At 49.3% G+C, this 22,924-nt stretch overlaps 3 pseudogenes across 1 annotated transcript; 2 read left to right on the top strand and 1 right to left on the bottom strand.

Annotated features, from left to right (window-relative positions):
- The first annotated feature begins 12,109 nt into the window (after nucleotides 1–12,109).
- On the top strand, nucleotides 12,110–16,452 carry LOC149345371 (uncharacterized; annotated as a pseudogene).
- LOC149345372 (uncharacterized) lies at nucleotides 12,797–13,384 on the bottom strand (annotated as a pseudogene).
- A 2,255-nt stretch (nucleotides 16,453–18,707) lies between the features above and the next one.
- On the top strand, nucleotides 18,708–21,424 carry LOC149345370 (uncharacterized; annotated as a pseudogene). Its single transcript, XR_016282838.1, has 4 exons — nucleotides 18,708–19,619; nucleotides 19,722–20,724; nucleotides 20,813–21,042; nucleotides 21,181–21,424. The product of XR_016282838.1 is annotated as an uncharacterized LOC149345370 (transcript).
- The last annotated feature ends 1,500 nt before the right edge of the window (nucleotides 21,425–22,924 follow it).

Genomic DNA, 22,924 nt, shown 5'->3' with positions numbered 1-22,924 from the left:
GTAGCAAATAGTCCGCGCGTATTTTTATTTCTGCGGGCTTATTTTGAGGGCGATGTTATCTGCGAATGAAACTATTTATTCACAGAAACCTAAAAAACAAAAGAAAGCGAAAGCAAGCCTTCACGGAGCTGGCTGAAAGGAACTTCACGCGTTGGTCGACTCCGCCCATCGTACGAGGCAGAATTCAAAAAAAGGGCGGGAGCCGGACGTTAATTCGATTTAATTAGGGAAATCGGCGATACAGGGCAATAAGTCGCAGTTTCGAAGAATGCTAGGAACGTGTAGATCGAGTTCCCGCGGCAAAAAGACAAGTTCAGAATCTAATTCAGTGCACCTTTTAAGCGCGACTAAGGTATCTGCTGCCTCATGGGTCCCGTTATGCGCCTTTCCTTTGCTTTCGAAGCTGCCGCACTCCATCGCTTTCGTAGCTTAAAGCGCGACTAAGGTATCTGCTGCCCCATGGGTCCCGTTATGCGCCTTTCCTTTGCTTTCGAAGCTGCCGCACTCCATCGCTTTCGTAGCTTAAAGCGCGACTAAGGTATCTGCTGCCCCAGTAGTCCAGTTATGCGCCTTTCCTTCGCTTTCGAAGCTGCCGCACTCCATCGCTTTCGTAGCTTAAAGCGCGACTAAGGTATCTGCTGCCCCATGGGTCCCGTTATGCGCCTTTCCTTTGCTTTCGAAGCTGCCGCACTCCATCGCTTTCGTAGCTTAAAGCGCGACTAAGGTATCTGCTGCCCCATGGGTCCCGTTATGCGCTTTTCCTTTGCTTTCGAAGCTGCCGCACTCCATCGCTTTCGTAGCTTAAAGCGCGACTAAGGTATCTGCTGCCCCAGTAGTCCAGTTATGCGCCTTTCCTTCGCTTTCGAAGCTGCCGCACTCTATCGCTTTCGTAGCTTAAAGCGCGACTAAGGTAGTCTATAACCCCAGGGCTCCAGGTATGCGCCTTCACTTTGCCTTCTAAGCTGCCGCATTCCATCGCTTTCTTAGCTTAAAGCGCGACTAAGGTGTGTACTGCCCCAGGCATCCAGTAATGCGTCTTTGCTTTCCTCTAGAAGCAGCCGCAGTCCATCGCTTTCGTAGCTTAAAGCGTGACTATAGTGTGTACTGCCCCAGGTGTCCAGTTATGCACCTTCGCTTTGCATTCCCAGCTGCCGCACGCCATCGCTTTCGTAGCTTAAAGCACGACTAAGGCGGCAAAGCCACAGGGGTCCAGTGATGAGCCTTTACTTTACTTTCTAAACTACCGGACTCCAATTCTTTCGTAGCTTAGAGCGTGACTAAGGTGTCTACTGCGCCAGGTGTCCAGTTATGCGCCTTTCCTTTGCGTTCGAAGCTGCCGCACTCCATCATTTTCGTAGATGAAAGCGCGACTAAGGCGTCTACTGCCCCAGGGGTCCAGTTAGCGCCTTTGCTTTCTTTCCGAAGCAGCCTCACTCCATCGGTTTCGTAGCTCAAAGCGCGACTAAGGTGACTACTGCCCCAGGGGTCCAGTTATGCGTCTTCGCTTTGCTTGCGATGCTGCCGCACTTCATCGTTTTCGTAGCTTAAAGCGCGACTAAGGTGAGTACTGCTCCAGGGGTCCAGTTAGCGCCTTCGCTTTCCTTCCGAAGCTGCCTCACTCCATCGGTTTCGTAGCTCAAAGCGCGACTAAGGTGTCCACTGCCCCAGGGGTCCAGTTATGCGCCTCTAATTTGCCTTCTAAGCTGGCGTACTCCATCGCTTTCGTAGCTTAAAGCGCGACTAAGGGAGGGGTCTACTGCCCCAGGGGTCCAGTTATGCGCCTCTACTTTTCCTTCTAAGCTGCCGGACTCCATCGCTTTCGTAGCTTAAATTGCGACTAAAGTGTGTACTGCCCCAGGAGTCCAGTTATGCGTCTTTGCTTTCCTTTAGAAGCAGCCGCACTCCATCGCTTTCGTAGCTTAAAGCGCGACAGAGGTTTCTACTGCCCCAGGTGTCCAGTTATGCGCCTTTTCTTTGCTTTCGAAGCTGCCGCACTCCATCATTTTCGTAGCTTAAAGCGCGACTAAGCTGGACCTACCTGGACCCCTGGGGTTGTCCATACCTGGACCCCTGGGGATGTCCAGGTATTCGCATTCACTTTGCCTTGTAAGCTGCCGCATTCCATCGCTTTCTTAGCTTAAAGCGCGACTAAGGTGTGTACTGCCCCAGGCGTCCAGTTATGCGTCTTTGCTTTCCTCTAGAAGCAGCCGCACTCCATCGCTTTCGTAGTTTAAAGCGCGAGTAAGGTGTGTACGGCCCCAGGGGTCCAGTTATGCGCCTTTACATTGCTTTCTAAGCTGCCGCACTCCAACGCTTTCGCAGCTTTAAGCGCGCGTAACGTGGCTGCGGCCCCCAGGTGTTCAGTTATGCGCCTTCACGTTGCCTTTTAAGCGGCCGCACTCCATCGCTTTCGTAGCTTAAAGCGCAACTAAGGTGTCTACTGCCCCAGGGGTCCAGTTAGCGCCTTTCCTTTGCTTTCGATGCTGCCCCACTGCATCACTTTCGTAGATGAAAGCGACGCTAAGGTGTCTACAGCTCCAGGGGTCCACTTATGTGCCTTTGCTGTTCTTTCTAAGCTGCCGCACTCCATCACTTTCGCAGCTTAAAGCGCGACTAAGGGGTCTGCTGCCCCAGAGCTTATGTTATGCGCCTTCACTTTGCTTTGTCAGAGGCCGCACTCCATCGCTTTCGTAGCTTAAGGCGCGACTAAGGTGTGTACCGCCCCAGCGGTCCAGTTATGCCCCTTTGATTTGCTTCCGAAGCTGCCGCACTCCATCGTTTTCGTAGCTTAAAGCGCGACTAAGGTGTGTACTGCCCAGGCGTCCAGTTATGCGTCTTTGCTTTCCTTTAGAAGCAGCCGCACTCCATCTCATTAGTATCTTAAATCGGGACTGAGGTGTCTACTGCCCTAAGTGTCCAGTTATGCGCTTTTCCTTTGCTTTCGAAGCTGCCGCACTCCATCACGTTCGCAGCTTAAAGCGTGACTAAGGGGTCTACTGCCCCTGGGTTTCAGTTATCCGCCTTCACTTTGCCTTCTAAGGGGCCGCACGCAATCGCTTTCGTAGCTTAAAGCGCGCCTAAGGTGTGTACTGTCCTAGGGCTTCAGTTATGCGCCTTCACTTTGCAATCTAAGCGGCCGCACTCCGTCCCTTTCGTAGCTTAAAGCATGACTAAGGTGTGTACTGTCCCAGGCATCCAGTTATGCGCCTTTGCATTGCTTTCGAAGCGGCCGCACTCCATCGCTTTCGTAGGTTAAAACGCGAATAAGGTGGCTACGGCCCCAGGGATCCAGTGATGAGCCTTTTCTTTGCTTTCTAAACTGCTGCACTCCAATTCTTTCGTAGCTTAGACGCGACTAAGGTGTCTGCTGCCCAAGAGGTCCAGTTATGCGCCTTTCCTTTGCTTTCGAAGCTGCCGCACTCCATCAATTTCGTAGATGAAATCGAGGCTAAGGTGTCTACGGCCCCAGGGGTCCAGTTATGCGCCTTTCCTTTCCTTCCGAGGCTGCGTAACTCCATCGGTTTCGTAGCTCAAAGCGCGACTAAGGTGACTACTGCCCCAGGGGTCCCGTTAGCGCCTTCCCTATGCTTTCGAAGCTGCCGCACTCCATCATTTTCGTAGATGAAAGCGAGGCTAAGGTGTCTACGGCCTCAGGGGTCCAGTTATGCGCCTTTACATTGCTTTCTAGGCTGCCGCACCCCATCGCTTTCGCAGCTTTAAGCCCGCCTAATATGGCTACGGCGCCAGGGGTTCAGTTATGCGCCTTCACTTTGCCTTGTAAGCTGCCGTACTCCACCGCTTTCGTAGCTTATAGCGCGACTAAGGTATCTACTGCCCCAGGGGTCCAGTTATGCGCCTTTGCTTTCCTTTCTAAGCTGCCGCACTCCATCATTTTCGCAGCTTAAAGCGCGCCTAACGTGGCTGCGGCCCCAGGTGTTCAGTTATGCGCCTTCACTTTGCCTTCTAAGCGGCCGCAGTCCATCGCCTTCATAGCTTAAAGCGCGACTAAGGTGGCTACGGCCCCAGGGGTCCAGTTAGCGCGTTTCCTTTGCTTTCGATGCTGCCCCACTGCATCACTTTCGTAGATGAAAGCGACGCTAAGGTATCTACAGCCTCAGGGGTCCAGTTATGCGCATTTGCGTTGCTTTCTAAGCTGCCGCACTCCATCACTTTCGTAGCTTAAAGCGCGCCCAAAGGTGTCTACTGCCCCAGGTGTCCAGTTATGCGCCTTTGCTTTGCTTTCGAAGCTGCCGCACTTTATCAATTTCGCAGCTTAAAGCGCGACTAAGGGGTGTACTGCCCCAGGGGTTCAGTTATGCGCCTTCACTTTGCCCTCTAAGCGGCCGCACTCCGTCCCTTTCGTAGCTTTAAGCATGACTAAGGTGTGTACTGTCCCAGGCATCCAGTTATGCGTATTTGCATTGCTTTCGAAGCGGCCGCACTCCATAGCTTTCGTAGCTTAAAGCGCGAATAAGGTGGCTACAGCGCCAGGGATCCAGTGATGAGCCTTTGCTTTGCTTTCTAAACTGTCGCACTTCAATTCTTTCGTAGATTAGACGCGACTAAAGTGTCTGCTGCCCCAGAGGTCCAGTTATGCGCCTTTGCTTTGCTTTCTAAGCTGCCGCACTACATCACTTTCGTAGCTTAAAACGCGACTAAGTTGGCTACGGCCCCAGGGGTTCAGTTATGCGCCTTAACTTTGCCTTCTAAGCTGCCGCACTCCATCGCTTTCGTAGCTTAAAGCGCGACTAAGGTGTGTACTCCCCAGCGGTCCAGTTATGTGCCTTTGATTTGCTTTCGAAACTGCCGCACTGCATCGTTTTCGTAGCTTAAAGCGTGCCTAAGATGTGTACTGCCCCAGCGGTCCAGTTATGTGCCTTTCCTTTGCTTCCGAAACTGCCGCACTCCATCGTTTTCGTAGCTTAAAGCGCGACTAAGGTGTGTACTGCCCAGGTGTCCAGTTATGCGCCTTCACTTCGCCTTATAAGCTGCCGCATTCCATCCCTTTCACAGCTTAAAGCGCGACTAAGGTGTGTACTGCCCCAGGCGTCCAGTTATGAGTCTGCTTTCCTTTAGAAGCAGCCGCACTCCATCGCCTTCGTAGCTTAAAGCTCGACTGAGGTGTCTACTGCCCCAGGTGTCCAGTTATGCGCCTTTCCTTTGCTTTCAAAGCTGCCGCACTCCGTCACATTCGCAGCTTAAAGCGTGACTAAAGGGTCTACTGGCCCTGGGTTTCAGTTATCCGCCTTCACTTTGCCTTCTAAGCGGGCGCACGCAATCGCTTTCGTAGCTTAAAGCGCGCCTAAGATGTGTGCTGTCCTGGGATCCAGTTATGCGCCTTTGCTTTCCTTTAGAAGCAGCCGCATTCCATCGCTTTCGTAGCTTAAAGCGCGACAGAGGTGCCTACTGCCCCAGGTGTCCAGTTATGCGCTTTTTCTTTGCTTTCGAAGCTGCCGCACTCCATCACTTTCGTAGCTTAAAGCGCGACTAAGGTAGTCTATATCCCCAGGGCTCCAGGTATGCGCCTTCACTTTGCCTTCTAAGCTGCCGCATTCCATCGCTTTCTTAGCTTAAAGCGCGACTAAGGTGTGTACTGCCCCAGGCATCCAGTAATGCGTCTTTGCTTTCCTCTAGAAGCAGCCGCAGTCCATCGCTTTCGTAGCTTAACGCGCGAGTAAGGTGTTGTAAGGAGATTGCGCCACCCAGCTTCGATTGGGAGATGGAAGAAGAAAAAGCACGAGGAGCGCGTGCGGAGGGCAACGCCGGGACAGGTAGAAGAGGACTACGTGGCTGAGAAGAGAAGAGCGCGGTGGGAGACGGACGTGGACGAGTTCTGCTGGCTCCACGAGTTCCGGGCTTGGGCCTCAGCCGCAGACGTCCGGGCCACCAGACCTGGACATCCATCGTCAAAAGCCTCAACGACCAGGCCCAGGCGCCACTCTTCTCCGTCCATCCGTCAGCTGCTCCACACAGCCCGCCTCTGGTACCTACGTGGCCTTTCCGGGATACCAGACCTGGGAACCGTGCTGGGAGCCCATAGACGCTGACGCTGCGGTAGCGCTGAAGGCCAACGGAGAAACGCCGGCAACAGTGCATCGACACTGGAACGCGCAGAGACTCCCTGACTGCCCGACACCCAGCCAGTCCTCCCCGCTCGATGCTCGTATGAGAGACAAGTAGTGTGACTTTCCTCTTTGACTTTCTTTTTTCCTGTATTTTTCGCGAGGATTTTGTTCTGTTCCCCCGTGTGTTTTTTCCGTGTCTTGTTGTGTTGCTCTCTTGTTTCTTTCCTTTTTCCAAGCACATACTGAAATTGGTTTCCTTTCCTATAAAAGCCGCCTTGTTTATTGTTTATACCTTTGTGTTTGTGTAAAATACAACCCGCAATCTCACACAGCCCTCACAGGTGTGTACTGCCCCAGCGGTCCAGTTATGCGCCTTTGCTTTGCTTTCGAAGCGGCCGCACTCCATCGCTTTCGTAGCTTAAAGAGTGACTAAGGTGTGTACTGCCCCAGCGGTCCAGTTAAGCGCCTTTGCTGTGCTTCCGAAGCTGCCGCACTGCATCGTTTTTGCAGCTTACAGCGCGACTAAGGAGTGTACTGCCTAAGGCGTCCAGTTATGAGTCTTTGCTTTCCTTTATACGCAGCCAGACTCCATCGCCTTCGTAGCTTAAAGCGCGACTGAGGTGTCTACTGCCCCAGGTGTCCAGTTATGCGCCTTTCCTTTCGAAGCTGCCGCACTCAATCACTTTCGCAGCTTAAAGCGCGACTAAGGGGTGTACTGCCCAGGAGTTCAGATATGCGCCTTCACTTTGCCCTCTAAGCGGCCGCACTCCGTCCCTTTTGTAGCTTAAAGGATGACTAAGGTGTGTACTATCCCAGGCATCCAGTTATGCGTCTTTGCATTGCTTTCGAAGCGGCCGCACTCCATCGCTTTCGTAGCTTAAAGCGCGAATAAGGTGTCTGCTGCCCCAGAGGTCCAGTTATGCGCCTTTGCTTTGCTTTCTAAGCTGCCGCACTCCATCGCTTCGCGACTAAGGTGTGTACTGCCCCAGCGGTCCACTTATGTGCCTTTCCTTTCCTTCCGAGGCTGCCTAACTCCATCGGTTTCGTAGCTCAAAGCGCGACTAAGCTGACTACTGCCCCAGGTGTCCAGATATGCGCCTTTCCTTTGCCTCGAACGCTGCCGCACTCCATTGCTTTCGTAGCTTAAAGCGCGAATAAGGTGTGCACTGCCCCAGGCGTCCAGTTATGCGTCTTTGCTTTCCTCTAGAAGCAGCCGCACTCCATCGCTCTCGTAGCTTAAAGCGTGAGTAAGGTGTGTACTGCCCCAGCGGTCCAGTTATGCGCCTTTGCTTTGCTTTCGGAGCTGCCGCACTCTACCGCTTTCGTAGCATAAAGAGTGACTAAGGTGTGTACTGCCCCAGCGGTCCTGTTAAGCGCCTTTGCTTTGCTTCCGAACCTGCCGCACTGCATCGTTTTTGCAGCTTACAGCGCGACTAAGGTGTGTACTGCCCCAGGCGTCCAGTTATCAGTCCTTGCTTTCCTTTAGAAGGAGCCGCACTCCATCGCCTTCGTAGCTTAAAGCGCGACTGAGGTGTCTACTGCCCCAGGTGTCCAGTTATGCGCCTTTCCTTTGCTTTCGAAGCTGCCGCACTCAATCACTTTCGCAGCTTAAAGCGCCACTAAGGGGTGTACTGCCCCAGGGGTTCAGTTATGCGCCTTCACTTTGCCCTCTAAGCGGCCGCACTCCGTCCCTTTCGTAGCTTAAAGCATGACTAAGGTGTGTACTGTCCCAGGCATCCAGTTATGCGTCTTTGCATTGTTTTCGAAGCGGCCGCACTCCATCGCTTTCGTAGCTTAAAGCGCGAATAAGGTGGCTACGGCCCCTGGGATCCAGTGATTAGCATTTGCTTTGCTTTCTAAACTGCCGCACTCCAATTCTTTCGTAGCTTATAGACGCGACTAAGGTGTCTACTGCCCCAGGGGTCCCGTTAGCGCCTTCCCTATGCTTTCGAAGCTGCCGCACTCCATCATTTTCTGAGATGAAAGCGAGGTTAAGGTGTCTATGGCCCCAGGGGTCCAGTTATGCGCATTACATTGCTTTGTAAGCTGCCGCACTCCATCGCTTTTACATCTTTAAGCGCGCCTAAGGTGGCTACGGCGCCAGGGATTCAGTTATGCGCCTTCACTTTGCCTTGTAAGCTGCCGCACTCCATCGCTTTCGTAGGTTATAGCGCGACTAAGGTATCTACTGCACCAGTGGTCCAGTTATGCGCCTTCACTTTGCCTTCTAAGTTGCCGCACTCCATCGCTTTCGTAGCTTAAAGCACGGCTAAGGTGTCTACGGCCCTAGGGGTCAAGTTATGTGTCCTTGCTTTGCTTTCTAAGCTGCCGCACTCCATCACTTTCGTAGCTTAAAGCGCGCCCAAAGGTGTCTACTGCCCCAGGTGTCCAGGTAAGCGCCTTTGCTTTGCTTTCGAAGCTGCCGCACTTTATCACTTTCGCAGCTTAAAGCGCGACTAAGGGGTCTACTGCCCCAGAGGTGATGTTATGCGCCTTCACTTTGCCTTCTCAGCTGCCGCACTCCATCGCTTTCGTAGCTTAAAGCGCGTCTAAGGTATGTACAGCGCCAGGGGTCCAGTTAGCGCCTTTCCTTTTCTTTCGAAGCTGCCGCACTTTATCACTTTCGTAGATGAAAGTGAGGCTAAGGTGTCTACAGCACCAAGGGTCCAGTTATGCGCCTTTACATTGCTTTCTAAGCGCCGCACTCCATCGCTTTCGCACCTTAGAGCGCGCCTTAGGTGGCTACGGCCCGAGGGGTTCAGTTATGCGCCTTCACTTTGCCTTCTAAGCTTCTTAACCCAATCGGTTTCGTAGCTCAAAGCGCCACTGAGGTGACTACTGCCCCAGGGGTCCAGTTATGCGCCTTTGCTTTGCCTTCTAAGCTTCTTCACTCCATTGGTTTCGTAGCTCAATGCGCAACTAAGGTGACTACTGCCCCAGGGGTCCCGTTAGCGCCTTTCCTTTGCTTTCGAAGCTGCCGCACTCCATCACTTTCGTAGATGAATGCGAGGCTAAGGTGTCTAAGGCCCTAGGGGTCCAGTTTTGTGCCTTTCCATTGCTTTCTAAGCTGCCGCACTCCATCGCTTTCACAGCTTAAAGCGCGCCTAAGGTGGCTACGGCCCCAGTGGTTCAGTTATGCGCCTTCACTTTGCCTCGTACGCTGCCGCACTCCATCGCGTTCGTAGCTTAAAGCGCGAATAAGGTGTTTACTGCCCCAGCGGTCCAGTTATGCGCCTTTTCTTTGCTTCCGAAGCTACCGCACTCCATCTTTTTCGTAGCTTAAAGCGCGACTAAGGTGTCTACTGCCCCAGGGGTTCAGTTATGCGCCTTCGCTTTGCCTTCTAAGCGGCCGCACTCCATTTTTTTCGCAGCTTTAAAGCTTTTGAGGTTTAAAGCTTGAAAGCGCGACTAAGGTGTGTACTGTCCTAGGCATCCAGATATGCGTCTTTGCTTTCCTTTAGAAGCAGCCGCACTCCATCTCTTTCGTAGCTTAAAGCGCGACTAAGGTAGTCTATATCCCCAGGGATCAAGTTATGCTCCTTCAATTTGCCTTCTAAGCTGCCGCATTCCATCGCTTTCGTAGCGTAAAGCGCGACTAAGGTGTCTACTGCCCGAGGCGTTCAGTTATGCGTCTTTGCTTTCCTTTAGAAGCAGCCGCACTCCATCGCTTTCGTAGCTTAAAGCGTGACTATGGTGTGTACAGCCCTAGCGGTCCAGTTATGCGCCTTTGCTTTCGAAGGTGCCGCACTCCATCGCTTTCGTAGCTTAAAGAGTGACTAAGGTGTGTACTGCCCCAGCGGTCCAGTTACGCGCCTTTTCTTTGCTTACGAAGCTGCCACAACGCATCGTTTTTGCAGCATAAAGCGCGACTAAGGTGTGTACTGCCCCAGGCGTCTAGTTATGAGTCTTTGCTTTCCTTTAGAAGCAGCCGCACTCCATCGCTTTCGTAGCTTAAAACGCGACTAAGGTGTGTACTGCCCGAGGAGTCCATTTATGCGCTTTTTTTTTTGCTTTCGAAGCTGCCGCACTCCATCAATTTCGCAGCTTAAAGCGTGATTGAGGTTTCTACCACCGCAGGCGTCGAGTTATGCGCCTTTCCTTTGCTTTCGCAGCTGCCGCACTCCATCACATTCGTAGCTTAAAGCGCGACTAAGGGGTCTACTGCACCAGGCGTCCAGTTATGCGTCTTTGCTTTGCTTTCGAAGCGGCCGCACTCCATCGCTTTTGTAGCTCAATGCGTAACCCGCGAATGCAGAAATCTAACTTCATTCGAAATTGTATCGCGCTTGAAGTTGACTACGGTAAGTCGACTTGAAGCATCAAGTCGACTTCAGGACCCCCAAGTTTGGTTTCGTGTTTCATACACGCTCTACCTCACTTGCTTCGTTAAATGGAGCGCGTGCTTGAACGCGAGGGCGTATTTCTCGTCTGGGGAAGAGAGTATACAACATTCTATTATAATAAGGCACCTTTTACTCGTATAAAACAATGCGTTTCGTTCAGAAATCATACGAGGTCTGTTAGAAAAGTATCCGACTTTATTTTTTTTTTTGCGAACACCTGATGGATATGAGAGAAGCGCGCTTGCATCAGGCGACGTTGAACCTTCATGCGCATGCATGAATTTTTCCGGCCTGCCGATAGCGTCAGTCGCTGGGAAGCAGCGTTTGAGTGAGGCAGTGTGCAGTGCTCTCGTCGGTTTTTTATTGCAAGGAAAACGGCGGAGTGAAAGGAGCAGCGCTACTGCAACACATTTTTCCATGAACTTGGCGACAGCCGAGTGGAAAGCATTCGAAATATTCAGACGGCTTTCGGTGAAGATGCTATGAGCAGCACACAGTTTAAACAGCGTTACAATTGTTTTAAAGATGGCCGCACATCGGTGGAGAACGAGCCACGCTCCAATCGGCCATCAACATGCCAAAATGACCAGGTTATTGCCGAACTGAACGCCATGGTGATGCGGGACTGTCGCGTGACTATCCGAGAAATTGAGGAAGAGGTGGACATGAGCAATTTCTCCGCACATTCCATTATCACCGAAGATTTGGCCATGGAGAGAGTTGCGGCGAAATTCGTGCCGAAGCTGCTCACGGTGGAACAAAAGCAGCTTCGTGTTGAAGTCTCACGGGACATGCTGGATTCCGCAAACAGTGACCCCGACTTCATCAACATCATAATCACTATTGACGAGTCTTGGGTGTACAGGTACGACCCGGAAACCAGATCGCAGTCGTTAGAGTGGAAGCATTCCACGTCACCAAGACTTAGGAAGGCCCACCAATTGCGCAGCAATGTGAAAGTGATGCTGACTGCTTTCTTTGACACCCTCTGTGTGGCACACCACGAGTACGCAATCTACAGGGTCAAACAATGACCAAAGAGTACTACAGGGATGTCCTCCGTTTCCTACGTGATGCTGTGCGGCGCAAGAACCCGGAGCTGAGGTCAACAGGAAATTGGCGCACCCATCGCGCCAATGCTCCTGCACATTCCTCGTACTCGAATCAGGTTTTTTGGTGAAAAACCAGACTCCTGTAGTTCAACAGATTCCTTACTGTCCTGATATGGCCCCTGCAATTTCTGGCTGGTTCCCAAAATCAAAAGGCCATTGAAAGGAGCGCGACAGCTGAGCTAAACTCCATTCCGAAAAGGGCCTTTTCGGAATACTTCCCACAATGGCAGCACCGCTGGGAGAAGTGTGTGGAGTCCCAAGTAGACTACTTTAAAGATGACTAGGTTTGCAACGCTCCAGTTATGCAAGTTTTTTTTCAACGGCCAAAGGTCGGATACTTTTCTAACAGACCTCGTAAACATACACTAGGTGTGAGTCACTTCTGCAGAGAAATGCTAACAATAAAACCACATTTCAGTGTTACCGGCCGCTTTCGCTTCAATGACGTCTTTGGTTGGCAATTGTCCCACATTGATCCAATTCTAGTTGAGCCATAGCTGCTTTTTTCTACGTTCTTTCTTTTCTGTTCACGTTTGCCTACCAGCAAGTCTTGTTTATCTACGTTATCCACGTGAGCAGAAATCGCGAAATGTCGCCACAATCTGAAGACTGGGGCTCTCAGCGGAGACCAGCTCCTAGCTTCACCTTTGAAGAAAAGGAGCTGGTAACGGCGCTGGGGAAGGCTCACCGGCACATTCTTGAGTGCAAAAAAAAAACGAATGTGTCTTCGCTGGCGAAAAAAAAGGAGACGTCGAAGGAAATTGCCAGACTTTTTAATAGCAACCACGGGGTGCCCCGACGCGACCCTCACCAGTTTAAAAAATGCTGGGCTAACATAAAGGAAAAGTCAAAGGAGGAGGATGCGAGGAAAAGGAGAGACTGGTATAAGACAGGTGAGCGCAGCTTGCAGGCCGTTTACAAACGCTTGTTCCTGCATGTTTCGTGTGCCATGGATACGGGCGTGATTATTCGACTTGGTCGGCGTAAGCAGCGTGTGCTGGAATGCACAGTTTTAGGAGCGGTATAATAACGCGCAAATTGGCACGTAATCACGCTTTCCGCGAAGTGTACTCTGCTTCATTTACGAATGCAGATAAATGCAGCCTGCTTTAATCGTGTAAATAATGCGCAAGCATTATCCTCTACAGCCTGCTTGTTTTACAAAAAATTGGAGGGTTATCAAGGTTAAGCCCAGTGGATACGAAGCCTGTTAAGCAGCTGCCTCAGTGTGGATGGGGCTAAGTAACGGAGACGTGGTTTTAGGTTAATCGTCGTACTACTCGGCCACTCTTGTAGCTTGCTCCCTGCGGCGCTCTTCGGCAATCTCCTCGCCGGTTTGTCATTGCTGTAGCTGACGCATGGCCGCCTTTTCGATGCGTCACCTCTTCCGATTTTCCTTCTCCGTTTCTCGTCTGGGCCGCTCCTTTTCGAGGCGCTGCTCTCGTTCTTCGGGAGTTTCTAAAGCACGCTTCTGTCGGTTGGCAACATTTCTCTCTTCCTGTCTCAGTCGTTCCTTTTCGAGTCGCTGTTGTCGCACTTCGATGGTTTCAATGCCACGTCTCTGTCGTTTAATGGCATTCCAGCGCTCCGAACTGGTAGAAATGCTGACGGAGTCGCCGATTCCGCTAGTTGAATCACTGGTTGAGGCTTCACTTACACCCTCGGAGCGTTGTCGTCGAGCCGCATATTGAGCGCGCCGCTTGGCTAGGCGTTCTTCGCGTTCTTCATCGGTTTCCGCAGCACGCTGCAGCCTTCGTTTTGCATTCCTATTATTAACGTCCTTAGCGTTTGGAGGCATCTTGACCGCATACACGCCCGGCGCAAAGACGCTGGCGCGGTTGCGGGCACAGAGACTGACGCGACGGCGGGCGAGAGCCGCTTCATCCCTGGCGTGACGTCACATATCACGTGATGCAGCGATGGTGGCGCCGCCGCCGCGAGGGCTCCGCCGGGCGACGTCCGACGGCGCGATATGAGGCCCCATCTGCAGCTGGTGTGACGTCATCACGTGACGTCACATCATGTGATCTCACTTCAAGGTCAATGGTGGCCACCGCCGGAAGGCGACCGACGGCGTGATATGAGGCCCCATCTGCAGCCGGTGTGACGTCATCACGTGACGTCATGTTACGTGACCTACTTGAAGGTCACTTGAAGGAATGGTGGCCACCGCGGGGCGTCGCGCGAAGGCCTGAAACCTACGTTAATACGCTTCGCATAAAACTTCGGAGAATGTTTACTCCACTCGAGTCAGTGCGAAACCACAAATTTCTGCTACATAGAAGACGACCATGAGTGGGCAGTGCCATGCGACGGAGCGTTCGCGTCAGGCCGGCAGCGCACAGACATCGGACGATTCGTACCGCTGACCTAGTTCAGACGGCGTCAACACTGGCGAACTTCATGTGCATGAGGAAACTTGCCGCGCTATTGAGAGTTGATTGGTACTATTGAAAATCCGGAAGGCTGTGCATAGACCAACCTACCTTTGCTCGTTCCTGACACTATTGGGACTAGTAGCACAGAAATGGAGCGAAAACAACACCGGAAGCATTGATGTGCCTTCGGTTGCTTTTGTATGGGACTTCATGAACAAAACAGTATCTTAATGTCACATTTTACATCTATTAAAACTAGATTCACTGTGTGCTATATGTTTTTTTTTCTTTTCAGGGGGGGGGGGGGGCAGCAGAGTGCTCAATAAGCCCGCAAAGCGAGCAAGTGCTGGCTGTTGCCAGCCACATTTCAACGCGTGCTGGCAACGAAACCGATCCGGACAGGGGAATTGGCCTCTTGCCAGTGGCAAGTTTGCCTGTAGTTAGGCTGTTACAGCCATTGGTCGATGGACCAGGCGACATGGAATTCCACTACGGAGGTAGGGCACTTTGCATGCTGTAGGAAGAGGGCACTCCTCTCCTTATATTCCTTTGATGACAGCGGCAGTGTGCACTGTTGCAAGTGACGCTGCTTCAATTTTTTTATTGCCTTTAATCTACTGTGAGGATTATAGGGTTCAGCTACACCAAATTATAAAAATCTCATTTCATTAAACACTGTTGCAAGCTGCTGTACATGGGGTTGGCTGAATGTTTGTGCAGATAAAGGCTGCATTGGTTGACAATGCAAAAGGATGACCTGCTCCAAGCTGCATGTTGTTGGACAGCACTCCGAAGGCATTCTGTCTTGGTGGTGTGCATGCATCTAAGTGGTATGCTGTGTTTCTGTAGTGAAAGGAGGGGAGTCAACCGTCGGGCACTGATGTTCCGTGCTGAAACGTGAACTGCATTCATTATGACATTTTCACCTGCTTATTTCGTGTTTTGAGCCCGGCTGGGCATTCCTGCATCTCTTCAAACGAATGTCATCTTTCATGCAGTTTCATTATGCATGCACTCTACATACATTTTCATATTTGTGTGCACTTGTACATGGTAGTGCTTGAGAGATGAGCTAACAACATTCTCGTTCTGAATAATATTGTGGCTTGCCTCTGTGTAATGCTCGAAATAGTTTTGAAAGTTGACTGCTAGTTTGAAGGAAATTGTGTTTTTCATTGCAGAGGTTTTTCTAGAGGAGTGTTTTCTGTAGCCCTGAATTTTGTTGCCACAGACGTGCTTATTAGTGCAGACTGAAAAGTAGCACTAGTGGCAGCAGTGTGTACACAAACTGTGCAGTAATATTTATGGAAGTAGCATCAACAATAAAAATTTGTTGCATAACACAACATTGAATTGTCACTTGTGCATACTTTATTTGTACAATGCACTATATTAGATAAACAGAAAGGAAATTGTAATACTAGCTACAGGAATGACACTGCCAATGTAATATAACCGCAGTGCAACAGTTTGCAGTGACTTTCTTATTCAGGACTCCTATAATGAGACACGAGAAATAGCAGCTTTGTACAGTAGCTTACATACACCCATTATAGGCTGTGCCACAGGCTGCAGTATTTTTCACTTTTCCTGTATGCTGCACCTTAGCATTGGTATCGCATATATGTGGCTAAGGAGGTTGAAAGTAATTATAAGGAAACCTTTCCAAAAAACACAGGACGAAAGGGACACACAAGTGCTAAGTAGGAAATGCACTAAAATTAAAAAATAATCAAATCCACTGAAAGAACAAAAAGGTGCAGGCGCAGAATTAAAGAATAACCACGTGTAAAAACTCTGGGCCAGCTCGACTATATTAGCATATTAGCCGAAAAAAACAGAAGTGAGGCCATGAGCGAATTGCGAAGAGTATAACAGACCAAAACAGAACACCTAAACCATGGCCCCAAGATGCAGTGGCAGTTATTTGGCGCTGACAAAGGCAACTGATGCCTCACTTACTTCTAAGGAACATTATAAAGGTTTCGTTATAATGTCTGTTTACCAACTGACCCAACAGTTTGCACTATTGAGGTAGGAGGGTAATGTATTGCTAGCTTAGATTTATTTTTCCCACTAATTTTTACTTTTTGTTTATTACAGAGGAAGACAGGGAAGCTCCCCCTGTTGATGAGGAGCAGCCATCAACGGCTCCTGTTGGCCCAAGTGCGGCAGCTCCAGAAGCAACTCAGCAGGAGAGCGGTGCCTTTTATACACCTGTGGAACCTGCCGATGCTCCCAGCACAGCTGCAGTTGCTTCTGGTGCTGACGCTTGCACTGCTGCTGAAGCAGTGGCCACTGGCGATGGTGGCAGGGCTCCGAGAGGATGGATGGCCCTCTGGCCGATGAAAATGATGTCAGAGCCTCTCTACTTCGAGAAGAACATGCAGTGCGCCTCCAGCTGATGCGGGAGGACCACCAAAGTGTTCTCGAGGAGCAGCGAGAGAAAAAAGTACTAGATATTCAGGAAAAAAAACTAAATATTGAGATCCTCCAGATAGAAAAAGAGATCAAACTCGAACAGCTTCGCAGGCTGCGAAAGGCACCACAATAATACAGTGCCTACAAGTGATAGAAACTGTAATGCTGTCTGAATTTTTGCACGAATAGTATGTGGCAAATCCACATAACATCACTTCATTGGCACCCGTAAGGTTTTAAGTACATGACTCAGTGGGAGGCATGGTACTCCTCCTCCTGCTGCTATGGCTATATGGTGCTTGTGGGTCTTTGTATTCAAACAGTAATTAATTCGTGGAAGTATGCACCGCTGTAAGCTACAAATCTGGCTGCTCTTGGAACGAAAATCCTCCGCTGGGACGGCTTGCAAAACCAATCGGTAGGGAAAATTTAGGCCACACTGGCAAAGGTTGCATGTGTGAAGAGTCGCAACAATATCTCCTCATGGAAGAGTCAACACCATAAATGCACAAAGGCATTCAATACTGCTCTCTCCTAGTTCTATTATCTATGCTGTGTCGTCTAACCTAAGGCCTCCTAAACAAGAACCTAAACCCTTAAAGAACGCGGTTCCTCCTATGCTCTCTACTAGGTGGGCCCAGAGCTCGAGTCAATGCAATGCCCCAACATGCCACTATGCCAAAGTAGTTCAATACTTGAAAACATGGGCACCACATTCCTGCGACAACCTGCACAAGGCATGTAAAAGGCTTAAAAGAAGCATACGTCACCAAGCACTTGCTGATGGCACTCATGTTCTGCTATTTTGAACCCCCAAAGCCTGTATCAATTTCAAGAGATGCGAGTTCTCGTCGAGTGGAATCAGTACTATTCCAAGAAGGCAGGCGCAACTGCAGCCAACGAGTACCTGCAGGTACAAATAAAAAAACGCTAGGCTAGGTGTTTGCATGTGAATAATTTCACTAAAACACTTCCAAGCCAGAAGTAACTACCTACTCATATCACCAACTGTTCTTTGAACCACAAAACCAAATGTCGAAAAGACTACAGGGGTCAAATCTTTTTTTCAGTGGTCCACCATGACTGTGACATACGTCAAGGCAGCTAACAAACATCAGGTGCATTGGGCTCAAGAACAGACTGTTGAGTTCAACTACTTGCAGACAGATTGTGTAGCTTCTGCAAGCGCTACAGGAGTTCAGTGTACTACCATTACCTTTACACTGGGAAATTCAAATGCTCACGGGTCGCAAACTGTATTTTGGTGCGTTTCATTATGACACAGGAATGCCTGCACTCCTCCTGGCATATATGCTGCAGTAGACTTTACTTCTTTCTCAGTGCTAGTTGCTGGCCATTATGCACCTTTTTCGCAAGAGATTGAGCTAGAAGAGGTGTATGAATCATGTCGAGAAGCACATTTCAGACCTAAAGAATCAACCTTTTGCGCCATACGATGACAAATACCAACCAACTAGTAGTGTAGGCGTGAACCGCCCTTGAATACCGTGAACCATGACATTAAACGCATGGAACGAAACCCAGTTTATTCAGTGACGCACACTTAAATATACACACAACTGTCGCCCCCTGGCGGTGTTCACATTGAAAAGGAAACAAGAACTAACTATACAACATATTCCCTCCATTTATTTTAATGTTAGTGAATTAGTAGATTAGTACGTATTACAACATCTCAAAAAACTTAGTAATATCAAATGCACATGTACATGTAAATCATTGCAGTTTGAGAAAACGATCGCAACACAATCCATTTATGCACTCTTTACCTAGAGTTCACACTAGCCTACATGTAGCCATATCGGTCAGGCGGTCGTCTCTTGCGAGGTGGCAGCACAAGGCGCGGACGGTCCGGCGTTGGAAGCAACGCCTCTGTTGTGTCTTGAGGTGGGTCCGCAGTGTGAAGAACTGGTCCGAGCAATCGTGGGGTTTCAGGAGGTGACCCATGCTGAATGCGGACAGCTCACCACTCTCACTGGGATTCCACGATTGAAGCGCCGCTGGAATCCTCGACAGCTTGGCCGCATTCGATATCTTGCCGTCGTCGAGGCGGAAAGACGATCAGCCATGTTTCTTCGTTACCTTGCGGTAAAGTGAACTAGACTATTGGGTAGTGAGCTGACACTCCGGTGGCGGCGTGCGCTCCCGCGTCGCCGGAAATGTGAACATTTTTATGTTTTCCCGGGTACCCGCGCGGAGGCGCTGTCGTCGTCGTCAATGTAAACCTCCGCTGCCTCCGCCGCTGCCTTCCTGGCTTTGCGCGCCGCTGCCTCCGCTGTGCTTTCTTTCATGTGTTCCGAAGTTTACATTACCAATTCTAATGTTTATAAGAAATCATCGTAGGGAAGTATATCGTGCGTCGCTATTGCGTGTGAAATGGCACCACGCCGTTTGAACCACTGTTTTGCGCCCGGCTGTAAAACGGGCTATGTACATGTAAAAGGTGCCCCAAAGCCGTCGTTATTCAGCGTGCCCAAGGATGAAGCACTTCGAAGACTGTGGGAAAAAAACCTCCATCGAGCGGACAAGCCTCTCGAAGACACAAGTGCCGTGTGCGAACTACATTTTGAGCTGCGCTACGTAATTCGCGACTATGTACACATCATTGGTGGCAAGGAAGTGCGGATCCCACGTGGTAAGCCACTGCTTAGCAGTGATGCTGTGCCAACCATTCTTCCAAACCTACCCGCGTATTTGACGAAAAAAGCTGTGAAAGAGAGGCCTGCTCGTAAAAGGAAGTCAGAGTTGCGCGTCTCCGGCGAAGCGTAGACCGTGCTCGAACAGTGACACGATGGTGTCCTACACAAGCGCTGCAACGATTGCTGAGCAAGGCGCGGCCTCCTCGACGGAAGCAGGCGTGGAGCCGGACGCCGATGCAGAATTTTCATGCCCACTGGGTCAGCAGGAACCCATGCTGTTATTTGACAGTCTTCAGGTACCGTCGGAGCAGTGGACCAAGCACAGGTTTCCTGGACACGACGGTGTCGTGTCCAAGAAATGAGGTGTGCTCAGAAAAAGTGGTAATGTTCTTTCAGTCACAGACGCACAGTTACTACAAAGTGTTTGTGAGAGGAATTCTGCTAAAAGAAAGCACATTGCAAACAAGCGGGGAAGCAGAAGATGTGCTGAGAGCAACTGATTCCATGAGTGTTTGCACTGGAGTAATGCGACGTGAAGATTATGAAGAAAGGTATTTTACGAAGAACCTTAAATCCCACGTAGTGACCCTCGAGCAAATGTACTTCAGCAGCAATTGCCTGGGTCAGGTCGCTGAAAGAGGTAATTGTGCTGTCCATTTTGCCTAATTTGCAACTCATTTTATGTTGCGTTCATTGATTTTTTGGCTCCGTGGGAACTCAATTCAATGCACTTTTCTTGCAGGTACGCAGTGTGTGTCTTGCCGCTACTTGAAACGAGAACTGCAGATCAGACGAGCGAGGGTCAAAAGAACTGATAAAAAGAGCGGCCGGTCTGTTGTGCTTAAACTGCGAGCTGCAGCGAGAAGAAACAAGAGGCTAGTTGTTCGCCTAGGAGATGTGAAAAATGAACTTGCTAAAATGAGAGGGAAAAATGCTGCCATTCAAGCAGAAGCATTAGAAGCACAGGTCTCAAAACTGCCCCCCAGACAGCAGAAAGCTGTTCGACAGTGCTTCGCAGCTTCAAAAGTGAAACCTAATGGTCTACGCTACACGAAAATGTGGGTCCTGGACTGCATAATAATGAAGATGAAAAGTCCTCGTCTGTATGAGCATCTTCGCCGTAATAGCATTCTTTCCCTACCGTGCAAATCAACCCTCAAGCGCTATGTATCTGAATATATCGCACTGTGTTTGGCTTCAGCGACAAAGTTCTGAGGCAGCTAAAAGTGAAGTCAGCTGAGCTTGATGCCTGGAAAAAACATGGTGGATTAGTTATAGACGAGCTAAAGCTGTCGGAACACTTTGCAGTTAAAACGTCTGGGGTTATTGAGGGTTTTGTAGACCTAGGCCCTTTCACAGCAGCCAAAGACAAAGGTGTCCCATGTGACCATGGCATGGTTATACTATTTGTTCCCTTTCAGGGAAAATGGAGCCAGGTAATTGGCTATTTTGCCACACATGGCAACATGAAGGGGGACATTCTTGCCAAAGTTGTTATTGAGGCAACCGTATTGGCCGAAAAGAGTGGCCTTTTTGTTGATTTCATTACATGCGACGGCGCAAGCTGGAATAGAAGGATGTGGAGGATACTTGGGATACAAGCATAAGCTGAGTCTACCACCTGCAAAATTCAGCACCCCAGCGATGCATCACGAAACCTCTTTTTTATATCCGACTTCCCTCATCTTATCAAATGTCTACGCAACTCATTGTTGAAATCTGGATTCAACACTCCAGCTGGCCATGTAAGTCTCTTCTTCATCTTATTGAGGATTTTGTTGTGCTATTACTCACTCTTGAAGCTTAACAGGGTCCTCTCCAATTTCTTTTTAGGTGGATATGCAACACGTAAAGGAAGCCTACAAAATGGATTCCTGCAATGTTACCCTCAAGGTTATGCCAGGGATAACACGATGTCATATTGAGCCAAACGCATTTGAAAAGATGAGAGTCAGTTATGCGTTCCAGCTTTTCGGCACTAAAGTGCTCCAAGCTTTTCACCTGTGTAAGGACACGTTAGAAGCCACTCTTGGAAGAATGGATGCAACTCAGGAATTCTTCAGGTGAAATGCCTTTTTTCTCTTCTGCTACTTAATTTTAAAAGTAATGAAACCTTTGCATTATGGTTTTGTTAGCTGGAAATGATGTTTAAGTCTAACTTGGTGCAAGCAACATCTGAAGAGCTTTTTTGTGTATTTCAGCAAAATCCACCAGCTGATATCTGTGATGACTTCACGGTTCCCTGCGGAAGCCCTCCGGCCAGATTCTCGAGCAACAGCTGTGCTGCAGGATTTTTTATCCTATCTTAAAGCATGGGAGGAGCATGTAAAAGGGACAAGTGGCTTTGTGAGTGAGTCCACGGCAACAGGTCTGCGTGTAACCATTTCAAGCACATTAGGCTTGCTAGATTACCTTACAAGAAAAGTAGGTTTTAAGTACCTAATGACCTCCACAACTAGTCAAGACCCTCTTGAAAACCTTTTTGGGATCGTTAGACAGTCTTCTGGCAGTAATGAACACCCAACACCAAGTCAATTTCTAGTTATCATTAACTGCTTGTCATTTTATGGACTAGTAAAATGTGCCAGTCAAGGTAACTGTCAGCAGGACGAACTGGGCTCCCTCCTGGAAGTTGACAGCCTGCCAGACACTGCGCAGAATGCAGCAGACTTTCATCTGTCAATGAGTGCTGCTAAGAGCATGCACACAGCTCCATCCTCCCAAGACCACAACCAGCACATTGCCAGCAGTGACTCAAGAATTATTTTTCACATCGCTGGCTATGTTGCAAGAAAATGCGTTTTAAAAACCAATTGCCAAGACTGTCTGACCCTTCTCACTATGCCTGCCCCAGATGAAACTTTCCAGCTTGCGAGGCTGACAAAGTTTCGTGACAATGTAGGGCTCCTCTATCCAACTGGTCGCTTATTTGGTTTCATAAAGAAGCTTGAGGACTTGTTCACAGGCTGCTTCTCCCATGGACAGCTGCACTCTGACAGCATTTTAGATGTGCTGACAGTTGTCAAAGCCAGACTTGGCCAAGAGGTTGGTTGTTCCAGTCATGCTTCCACCCTTTCTCCAAATATAATCAAATTCTATGTCACTACACGACTTCACTTCTATGTTAAAAGTATAAATACTGACAAGTCGGGGAAGCGCCAAAAGGCAAAGCACTTGAAGTTGAGCCGCTGCTCTTGAAATGTGCATGCTGTCTGCATTGTCTACTTGTTGCATTGTGCTTGTCAAGATAATAAACTTTTGTTAAAGTTGTTCAACCAACATTTTGTTTGCATTTTTTTCTCTTTTTCTTTCATAAAATATTTCCTTAAAAATAAGTGTGGCTATACCAACATCACTCTCTGGAAAGGCAGATATAGGAAATTATGCAGTATGTTAGTGTCGGGAGAATTAAATGCGTTTTATGTTGGAATAATGTAGAGCAACGACTGATGTATAGGCGCATGTTTTCTGGCACATATGTGACAAGCTACAGCATGGAAGGTGTTTTAAACCTTTTGTTTGAACATTCATGTGCGATTAACATTTCATTGATATACCTCTATTTTTCTTCCACAATATGCTCAGCCAGAGTCAAATAGGTCAGGAAAGGCCTGAACTGCTGTAAGGACTGCAAATAGGGTAACGCCCAAAACGAATTTCTGCACACTCGATAACACCGCGACATATGGATCACTTACCTTCTAGTTAAAGACAGCAGTAAAACTGCTGTCTTTGACAGGAATGTAAGTGATTCATTTGTTATGTCGCGCTATTATTGAGTAAATATACCCAAACTTGCTGTCAATGGAGAGGAACCCCACAGCCTTTTACTCGGCGCAAGACGCGAGTTTTCGATACGAGTGCAAGCTCAGCAAAGCCAGCGTTACAAAAATGGTGATTAAAGAAACTTTTCCCTCATGAAAAGAAAGACGAAGTACTACTGAC

Source organism: Amblyomma mixtum, chromosome 5, assembly GCF_055824585.1.
Source record: "Amblyomma mixtum isolate Tamu chromosome 5, ASM5582458v1, whole genome shotgun sequence".
Lineage (NCBI taxonomy): Eukaryota > Metazoa > Arthropoda > Arachnida > Ixodida > Ixodidae > Amblyomma > Amblyomma mixtum.
This window is presented reverse-complemented; position numbering and strand designations above follow the sequence as displayed.